The sequence below is a fragment of the Martes martes genome (genome assembly GCF_963455335.1).
Source record: "Martes martes genome assembly, chromosome: 9".
In the NCBI taxonomy this organism is placed as follows: Eukaryota; Metazoa; Chordata; class Mammalia; order Carnivora; family Mustelidae; genus Martes; species Martes martes.
Window position 1 is genome coordinate 1,526,918 of NC_137896.1, and position 9,959 is coordinate 1,536,876.

The following is a 9,959-nucleotide window of genomic DNA, read 5'->3' on the forward strand; positions in this document are numbered from 1 at the left end:
TCCCTTGAGAAGAGCCGCGGCTCTCTTTACCGTGTGCGCCGGCTGCCGTCGGCATGTCCAGGAGCCTGGCTCCACACGGAACGTCCCGTTACTGCTTGTACAAACACAAGCACACTTGAACAAACGCCACCCCAGTCTTGCAAATCCAGCTGTACCACGCTCTTAGAAAACCAGATCCACTCACACAGGAGAAGGGACTAGCTAATGGACCCGGACGCTGACCTTCCTGGCCAACTCACCAAAAAGATGAACCGTGCGCTATTTCTCTTCTCTACGGAAAACAGGCAAGGTGACCTAGGTGTGACCTTCACAAAGGAAAGGGACACCAGCGATATGAACACTCTAAAAGTACTTTTGCAATTCAATATCAACTGTGAACTTCAATTGTCCACAATAATATAAATTCTATTGAATAATTTAAAAATGCACCAGCAAGCATCAACCCGACGGGTGGTACGTGAGCAAACGGAGCACTTCGGAGCACGGCTCGCAGGTTGGAGGCGCACACAGAGCGCGCCACCGGCCCACGTTCTTCCCGAGCACACACGGGACAGTGTCCGGCAGAGGCTGCATGTCAGGCCACAACCTACATCTCAACAGATTCTACAAAACAGTCTCAGGCAAAGCATCCGGCAGCCTGAAAGGCGATGAGTTAGAAATCAAGAAGAACAGGAAAACCGGAATATTCCCGGACCTGCGGGGATTCAATGGCGGACTCTGAAGCAAGAGATCAAAGAACAAACCACAAGAGAAATCAGGAAACACTTAAAAACAAATGAAAACGCACACACCACGTACACAAACCCGGGCGGCGCAGCAAAGGCAGTGCCGGCGGGACTCGATGGAGCAACACCGACATCAAAAAATTAGGAAAAACTCTCAAATCAACAACTTTACGATCTAAGGAAAAAGAATCAATACCAAGGTTAGCAGAAAAAAGGGAATAAGAATAGAAAAACAGAGAAAAACCAATGAACCAAAAGTTGGTCCTCTGATGAGACCAACAAAATTGACCACCGTGGCGAGGCCGATGAAGAGAGAGAGGACGGCGCGACAAGCGGGCATCGCCACCGCGTCCGGCAAACAGACGGGGCTGCGGCGAGCGCCGCGAGCACCGGCACGCCGGCCACCGGGATACTCTCGCTGAAGTGGACAGACTCCCAGAAACACTAGACCCACCAAGACCAACTCACACAGAAACAGAAAATCTCTGACTAGTAAGGAGACTGACTCCGTGATCAAACGTCTCGCAGTGAAGACGAGCCCGGGTCTGAGGGCTTCCAACCCACCCGTCAGAAACGGAGGTGAGCGGGCAGCGGCCACCTCCACCAGCATCCGCAAGGCTCTTGTTACCCTGTGGCTCTTAAGGTCAAGGCCAAATGCTTCTGGAAACCGGTGCGCGTGCACAGTGCAGAGGACAGAGAGAGCCTCAGGCTAGTGACAGAGCTAACCCAAAGTCTCCACCGCCTCCCCGCAGGGCCTCTCCTTCTCCGGGAGCCACCCGGCCGGCCGACCCCTGGAGAGATGCTCCCGCGACACTAAAATGTTACTGGGGATGCAGCGGGCACCAACACGGGAAACACTGTCCCTCCTGAGTGCGAGCCACACGCTGGGCTACGAGTGGGAAGGAGAGACAGAGATGGGAGAAGGAACTCGGGAAGACGGAAACCAAGGCCGCCTGGTGATGTTAACATGCCCCGAGGAGAAGGCCGGCCCCGAGGAATACCACAGCCTGCCGGCTCTCTCCACCAGGCAGCCCCTGAGGCAGGAGCGAGGGGCCCAGAGCCACCTGTCCCTGTGTCTCCAGGGACCTCACCCTCCCCACAGCAATGCCACTGTGGGCAGACAGTGCTTCTTGGCTACACCGTCCTTGTGGTCACTCATGTTTTAGTCTTTAAGTGTCCACTTTGTGCACGAAACCTACCCGTCACCTGGATGCCTAAAGACCCTCACCCTACCGATGCCCAAAGTGCCACAGTTCCCAGCGTCTTTCTTCTGTAAAATACCAAAAACAGGGGCGCCTGGGTGGCTCCGTGGGTTAAGCCCCTGCCTTCAGCTCAGGTCATGATCTCAGGGTCCTGGGATCGAGCCCCGAGTCGGGCTCTCTGCTCAGCGGGGAGCCTGCTTCCCCCTCTCTCTTTGCCTGCCTCTCTGCCTACTCGTACTCTCTCTCTCTGTCAAATAAATAAACAAAACCTTTAAAAAAAAAAAACCTAATGGAAACAGGCTCAACCTGCACCAGCTCCAGAGCCACGGCGCAGAACCCGCAGCCTGGCTAGAGACGCGCTCGTCTGCTGGGTCTGGTGCCGTAGCCTGTGAACACCTGAACCGTGGCTGCCTTGTCCGACAGAGGAAAGGCTTACTTTTATGTAATGCTAACGGACTGAATGCCTTCCACATCACCGTCCATCCTAGACGCAGCACTCCAGGCCCTCACTGGGCTGAGACCATGGGTGACCTTCTCGTGGACCACTCAGCAGCCCTGGAAAGCTCCGGTGCTCCCGCCGCACAGAAGCACATGGAAAGGATGGGGGCGAGCAGAGCAGGGAGCGGCGGAAGCAACGGACTGGACCACTGGCAGCAGCCTTCCCAAAACCCACCTGTTAGATGCGACACAGCAAGGACACTGGGCCCAGCCTGTTTATTCTCATTTCCAAGCCCGCCTGGACGGCTCAACCCTCACGGAAACGTGCCCACCGCCACCTGCGACAGAAGCTCAGGCCCTCGTCCTCCCGCAGCTGCCGGACAACCTGCTCCACTCACGCAGCCTCCGTCGCAAGGTGCGCGGCACGGGGCTGTGTGCCACCCGTCCCCGGGGCAGCTCTCACACCGGGTCTCGGTGGCCTCCGGCAGGAGCGGAGGCGCACCTTCTGGACGTGGCTTCCCAAGACCTGTGGGAACGTGGCTCCAACCGGGGGCACGTGACGCTCCACCAAGGGGCCGGGAGCCGTGCGTCCTGACTCGTGTGGCTCTCCGTCTCTGCCTTCCCCGGGTCTGTGCCACCCGCACGGCGATCAGCGGCCTGACACTGGACAGGATTCACAGGCTCCGCTCCGAGGGCAGGTTTCAGCTCTGCTCTGGCACAGACGGACAAGCGGCAGCCCGGCCCGGAGCCAGCCTGGCCCGGAGCCGGCGCGGCCCGCATCCACACTGGCGCCCGGCCCGCGGGCGGGGTCAGCGGCCATCACACGGGGCCTGGGGGACCTGTTGGGGTCCGCGCAAGAAACAGCGCCAAGCCCTCATGCTACGCAAGCAAACGTTCGTGCCCATCGCCGATGGTGTCCCGCTCTTCGTGCCAACAGGGGGACCTTGAAAGGCAGGTGGAGGGACCTTGAAAGGCAGGTGGAGGGTAGACCGGCCGGGCCCCAGGAGCGGCGGCAGCCACCGCAGGGGAGCCGTACTCCCCGCGGGCTCAGCAGGTGGGAGCAGAGCGCCCCATCACCCTGACAAGCTCCCTCTGGCTCCCGGCCCCCCCTCAACCCAGCGGCTTATCGTTCAGCAGCGAGCACCAGAAACACCACACACGTCGAGGTGTGAACCGAGCACCAGGACGCGCGCCAGCTCTTTCGTACACACGCTGGTCTTCACCCACCTCGTCATTCCGTGACACGGGAAAAAGCGGTTCCAACCCACAGCCCGCGACAATGTGTGAGGACACTCTGGACAGGGAGCTCGACCGCGGCCTGCAGGCTGTGCTCGCAGAAAACCGCCGAGCAGCCACCACGCCAGCGGGCGCGGTGCAGGGCGCTGAGAATCGGAGAATCCGTAGGGAGCGTTCCCCACCCCCGCCCCAGCAGGCCCGTCAGAACGGGATAAGGCCACACGCGTCCCGGGAAGCCCAGATCCTGGAGAGCTGAGGCTGGGCCTTAGAACTATGCTTCTTACAAAATCGTGCAGGTTTGTCCGACGAGAAGCCAGACGGAAGAACCCCGTGATGCTAACCCAGGAGCCCTCCACCCTGACAGGCATCAGCATTCAGCCCAAAGCCCAGCTACCACAGAGACAGAAGCCACAGCACCTCTCAGGGAGCTGGGCCCCAGCACAGGGGACCCCCTCTGCCGTCCTCCCTCCCTGTGGCCTGCCCTGCTCTCCCTCTGGGTACTGAGTCTCTGGAACACAGGTGCTCAGTACCCAACCCAAGAGGATCCTTCTCCCTCCCCGCGGTCGGACAGTGTCACCACACGCCCCCCACGGCTCCTGTCACTACGGTCATTCTTTACGGTGCCTCTTGTCACTCTACAGGTTTCCAGTTTGGACATCAAATCATAGTCCCGCTGGTTTCAAGGCAGCAGAAGTCGCTTTCCAGCCAAGCAGGGGCTCGAGGTGTCAGAATGCAGCTCGTCTTCCCTCACCACCAGCCTGGGAGCAGCCTCGTCCGCTCAGTAAAACACGCGGCCTTCCTTGCCCCGTGGCTGCCGCAGGTTTCTCTAGAACCTGGATTCAGTACAGCTTCCCTACAGACCATTCCCGCACATGTCACACTCTCTCCCCGGAACTCCTGCACCAGCCTGGAACAAGCCTTTCTCTGGGCGCCTGATAACCCAGGTACGAGCTCAGCAGCGAGACAGGCCTGTCTACCCAGACGGTTCCCAATGCTGACAGGCCACAAGCCTGGGGACAGCCCCACATCCTGAGCGCCCAGGGACCCAGGGCTTCTGGAACAGACCATCAGGCTTGGGGGGATGAGGTCCAGAAAAGCACCCCCCTCCACCCCAGCCCAGTCAGGCCCCAAGGCTGTGTGTCTGGGAGCCAGTTCAGCCAGGACCGATCCCGCAGCCTGTGTCTCAAAACAACCCGCCTGGCGCTACCTTGACAGAAAGACAAAGCGAGCAGAGACACGCAGCCAGCCAACATCACGCTTCTTCAGACAGTCCTTTTCATTTTTTTTTTAAGATTTTATTTATTTATTTGACAGAAAGAGATCACAAGTAGGCAGAGAGGCAGGCAGAGAGAGAGGAGGAAGCAGGCTCCCCGCTGAGCAGAGAACCCGATGCGGGGCTCGATCCCAGGACCCTGGGACCATGACCTGAGCCGAAGGCAGAGGCTTTAACCCACTGAGCCACCCAGGCACCTCCCTTTTCATTTTTTTAATTAAGTTTTTTTTTGGGGGGGGGCGCCTGGGTGGTGAATCACTCATTTAAGCGTCTGCCTTGCACTCTGGTCACGATCCCAGGGCCGGGGGATGGAGCCCCACATCTGGCTCCCTGCTCAAGGGGGAGACCGCTTTTCCCTCTCCCCCTCCCCCCTGCTCCAGAGCTCTCTCACGCACGCACTCTCTGTCCCTCAAATAAAATCTATTTTAAAAAAAAGATTTTTTTTTAATTTTGTTTTTAAGCTACCTCTACGCCCGCCGTGGGGCTTAGAACTCACCATCCAAAGATCAAGAGTCACGGCTCTAGCGACGGGGCCAGCCGGGCACCCCCGACAGCCCTCTGCGAGAGCCTGCTTCCCCTGTCTAGCTCCACACAACGGTCACCGTACTTGTGTGACCTGAAGATCCGATGGGAAGAACGGCGACTTGAAACCCTGCCGGACAACCTGAAGGTGCTTCTGGAGCTTCAGAGAGAAGGGGGAACTGCCACCAAGTTCACGGCCGGTCTACGGGGCTCTCAACCACGTTAAGGAGAGCAGCGGGACGGGCCGTGCCCCACACCACGTCTGAGTCCGGGCTTGACCCCGGCCTGGGCGCCACGCGCTCCAACACCAAACCCTTGGAAAGAGCAGAGCTTCCAGCAGACACACACAGCCATCACCGCCGCGGAGACCGCGTTTAAAGCGTTAACCTCGAACCGAAGATGCCGCCTCTGGGGACGGAAGTCCTTTTCCTGCTTGGTTGGGTCCGAGCACGAGGTCTCGCGCAGTCTTAGGAAGCCGGCGTCGCGCTCCAGGCTCAGCACGAAGCCTCACACGAAGCCACGCGCACCCGACGGGAAGCCCAGGGTCCGCCCGCACCAGCCTGGCGCGACGGCGACGTCCATGCGGGTGCAGGGCCCTCCGCCGTCCCAGGGTCCTCCTGGGGCCAGGGGTGTTGGCATCAAGTCCTGTACGGCCCCACCTCAGCAGTCGGAACTGGAGAGTTCCCCGTAACTCGTGTCAACAGAACGTAGCCCTGCCGACCAAAGATGTCCTCGGCTTCACTTCTAACCCGCATCCACACGTGTCTGTGTGTCATGGTCAACGTCAATCAATGCTCCACAGTCCAGGAGAGAAGATGTGCAGAGCACCCGTGACAATGCTGGGCGCTCGCCCCGGCACGGTCTACACTGACTACGTCCCTCACAGTAGCCTATTTCACAGCTACAGACCCTGGGAGCATGGAAAGAGAAGTCACCCTGCCCCCACCCAAGAACCCACATGTCCCCGGCCCTGAGCACTCCCCGCTGCCCCTGCCATCTTCCGAGCGACCCAACTCTCAAATGGAACACGTCAGCCACCTGGAGGGCCCACATCACAGCTCTCACTCAAAGATGTGAGCCCCACCTGCCTCATATCCGCCACAGGCAAATTCCCAGGAAAAGACGAGGCCCTGACTTTCCATGGAAATACTAAAAGAGTTTGCAAGAGACAGCTGACCCCCTGTCTGAAGACAGCACGGGAATCCATGACAGGTTTCGAAACCTTCCCCAGCAAAAAAACAAATGTCACTTTTATAATTAACTGAAAGTAATAAAATCTTAAAAGACTCGTCTGCCAGCATTCCCTGGAGGGCAGAGGGCACGGCTAAGGGACTCGAGGGTGACAGTCAAGTGGTACCGCGAGATGGAGTGTCACACAGAGCACCAGGCTGACCCCTCAACGCGCCTGAGACAAGAACGCCCGAAGCACACGGTTCACAGCCACGGCAGGAGGGGGCTCAACGCTGAGTGCGGGTCACAGCCTCGACCTTCTGGGTGTGTGTCCCTCAGCGACCCACTCCTCTAACTCGGCCTTCCCCGTAATGCCCCCCAGCCACCTCGCTGATGACCAAAGAGCTGGGCGGCAAGGGGACTATTTCAGCAAAATCTGGGACAGCCAGATGAAGAATTAAATATTTTATTTTAGAAGAAACAAATTGGTTTTATAAACACTCGTGCTCACAAGAAATGACAATCTAACAGGTGTATATGCCGATAAGAAGCACAACTCGGACACAGAGTAACGCGGCGCAATTAGAATATTCCCGAAGAAAACGTGAGGAGGAGACTGTAAATAATGTGGGTTTCAAAACGCAGTGTGGGGAGGTGGTTAAGGTGTAAACTTTGGAGCCAGCCTGCTTGGGTTCCAATCCCTGCCCGTCCCCTACCACGGCGGCTTGGAGTAAGTCACGCACCCTCTCCGTCCCTTGGGCTCCCCGAGAGCGCACGAAGGTGGCGGCACCCCAGGAACGGAGCGCGGGCGGTGCAGCCGTCCGCGGAAAGCAAGTGCTACCTGGGCAGGCCGCAGGAGTCCGGAGCCGCCGTCCGTCCACACAAGGGCGCGGGAGGCGACCGGGAAAGCCGCTCCCGGGGAAACGCAACCGCCCGCGCACCGCCGAGTTCCCGACGGCAGCACCGCGCCAGGCACCGCGGGACGAGGGGAGGCCCTGACGCCTCCTGCGGGAACGGGGGGGCCGGGAACGGGCCGTCCCGAGCACCCCCCGCGCGCCGGGCTGGGGCGCGCGGGGGCCCCGCGTCGGCTCAGCGGCCCCGCAGGTCACCGACACGCGCTCCCGGAGGGGGCGGCCGCCGGGGGCCCGGAGAGCGCCGCCCGCAGGCGCGTCAGGAAGGGCGCCCCCGCCTCGCCGCCCAGCGGGGAGCCTCGGGGCCGGGTCCTCCCAGCACCCCCGCCGGGCCGCAGGGGTCAGGCCGCGGCAGGCAGCGGGCCCGGCGGGGCGAGGCCCGGTCTGCAGAGGCGCCCGCGCGGCCCGGAAAAGGGGCCTGCGCCGCCGCCGCAGCGAGTCGGGTCGGGTCGGGTCGGCAGCCGCGCCCGGGCGGACCCCCGGGGGAGAGCCGCGGGCGAGAGCGCGGCCCCCGGAGCAGCCCCGCGGCCCGGCCCGCGCGCTCGGCAGGTCGGAGGCTCCCCGCGCCCGCGCAGCCCGCGTCGGACCCGGGCGCCCTCCGAGCCGGCCGCGGGCCGCAGCCCTCCTCCCACAGGTGGTCGCCGGGCGGCCGGGTCCCCGCGGGCCGCTGCCCTCCGCGCGCCGCGCGACCCCCGAGCGCGCCCCCGCCCGCCCCCGGGGGCCCCGCCGCGCAGCCCACCCGGCTTCCGGCGCCGCAGTTGCCCGGCGACGCGGGGCCCCGCCGCCGCCCCCCGCCCGCCGCCAACTTTCCTCCCAAGTTTCCCCGGGGCCGCGGGCCGGCGGGCGGCGGGGCGGGCGGCGGGGGTCGGGCCGGGCTCGGGGGGGCGGGGGCGGGGCCGGGGCCCGGCCCGGCCGGCGGGCGGTGGGCGCGGGGCCCCGGCTCCCCTCCCCCTCCCCGGCCCCGCCCGGCCTCCCGCCCGCCCGACGCCCGCCGAACCCCGCCGACGCGGGGTCCCGGGGGTCCCGGGCCGCTCACCTGCACCGCGGTCCCTCCGGCGCCGGCCGAGCCTCGCCGCCCACCCCGCCCCCGCCCCGCAGGCCCGCGACCCGCTGACACCGAGGCGGAAGTGCGGCCGGCCGCCGGGAAGACTGACAGCCCGCGCTCGCCACTCGCAGCGCCCGGCGCCAGAGCGTCAGCCGCCGCCCGCCCAATCAGCGGCCGGCGCGAGGGTCGCGCCGGGAGGCGGGACTATGCTAATCGTTTAGCCGGAGTGGCAACCCCCCCTTGCCCCCCGAGAGTCCCGCCCATGCGGAGGAGTGACGCCACGGACAGCCAGTCACAGCCTGGGGAGGCGGAGTTATGCAGATATTGACCCTAAAGGGGCGGGAGAGAGGGAGGAAGGGGCGTGGCTGGACGAGTTGAGTTTACAAACAGCGAGTCAGGTGGCGGGGCCGCTCCTTGCGCAGGTAGCTCAGCGCCCGCAGTTCCCGACCCCTGGGGACGGGCGGAGGCGGGAGTCATCCTCCCAAAGCCGCGTCCCTCAGCTCAAGCGTCTCGCAGGGCTCCCCATCGTCCGCCTTCCTTGACATACCATTCATCTCTCGTGGAAGCCTGGCACCAATTTACCCTCTGGCCGCATCCCTGACAGTTCATTCCTCTGTTTAGAACCACCGATCTGGGGCGCCTGGGGGCTCAGTGGGTGAAGCCTCTGCCTTCAGCTCAGGTCACGATCCCGGGGTCCTGGAATCGAGCCCCGCATCGCATCGGGCTCTCTGCTCAGCGAGGAGCCTGCTTCCCCCTCTGTCTCTCTGCCTACTTGTGATCTCTGTCATATAAATAAAATCTTTTAAATTTTTTTTTAATTTTTTATTTACTTATTTGACAGACAGATCACAAGTAGGCAGAGAGGCAGGCAGAGAGAGAGGAGGAAGCAGGCTCCCCGCTGAGCAGAGAGCCCGATGCGGGGCTCGATCCCAGGATGCTGGGATCATGACTGGAGCCGAAGGCAGAGGCTTAACCCACTGAGCCACCCAGGCGCCCCTAAATAAAATCTTTTAAAAAATAATAAATTAAATAAAATAAAAATTTAAAAAACACACCGATCTGTAGTGGCTCCGTGATTGAGCCCAGAAGCTCCGGAGTCAGACCCTGAGCGTGCATCTGTATCAGCTGTGTGGCCTTGGGCAGGTTGAATAACCTCTCTGAGTCTCTGAGCATCCAGATTTTCCTTTGCACACCAGACTTCTCCCACTCTCATCCCCTTTAAATCATGGGTCTGGTTTGGAGTGACAGGAACCAGGCTAGTTGCTCAGGGTCAGAGCAACTGGTTCAGGAGTGAGCAAGAGACCCTGTCCTGGCCATGAGGGTCAGCCCTGGGACTTTCCTGCTGAGGGGTCAGAGAGCTCAGGCCAGAAGGGAGGCTGAGCCCAAATGACTCTTCCATCTACCCACAGACCTCTCCAGAACTGAGCTGGGTGAGGG

The 9,959-nt window shown here is 61.7% G+C and overlaps 1 protein-coding gene across 1 annotated transcript in view; it reads right to left on the reverse strand.

Moving 5' to 3' along the window:
• OSBPL2 (oxysterol binding protein like 2) overlaps nucleotides 1-8,603 on the reverse strand; it is a 36,283-nt gene extending 27,680 nt beyond the window's left edge. The window contains exon 1 of the mRNA XM_080812810.1: nucleotides 8,514-8,603. The gene's annotated coding sequence lies outside the window, so the exon portion shown is untranslated. The remainder of the gene's footprint in view (nucleotides 1-8,513) is intronic.
• Nucleotides 8,604-9,959: the final 1,356 nt, after the last annotated feature.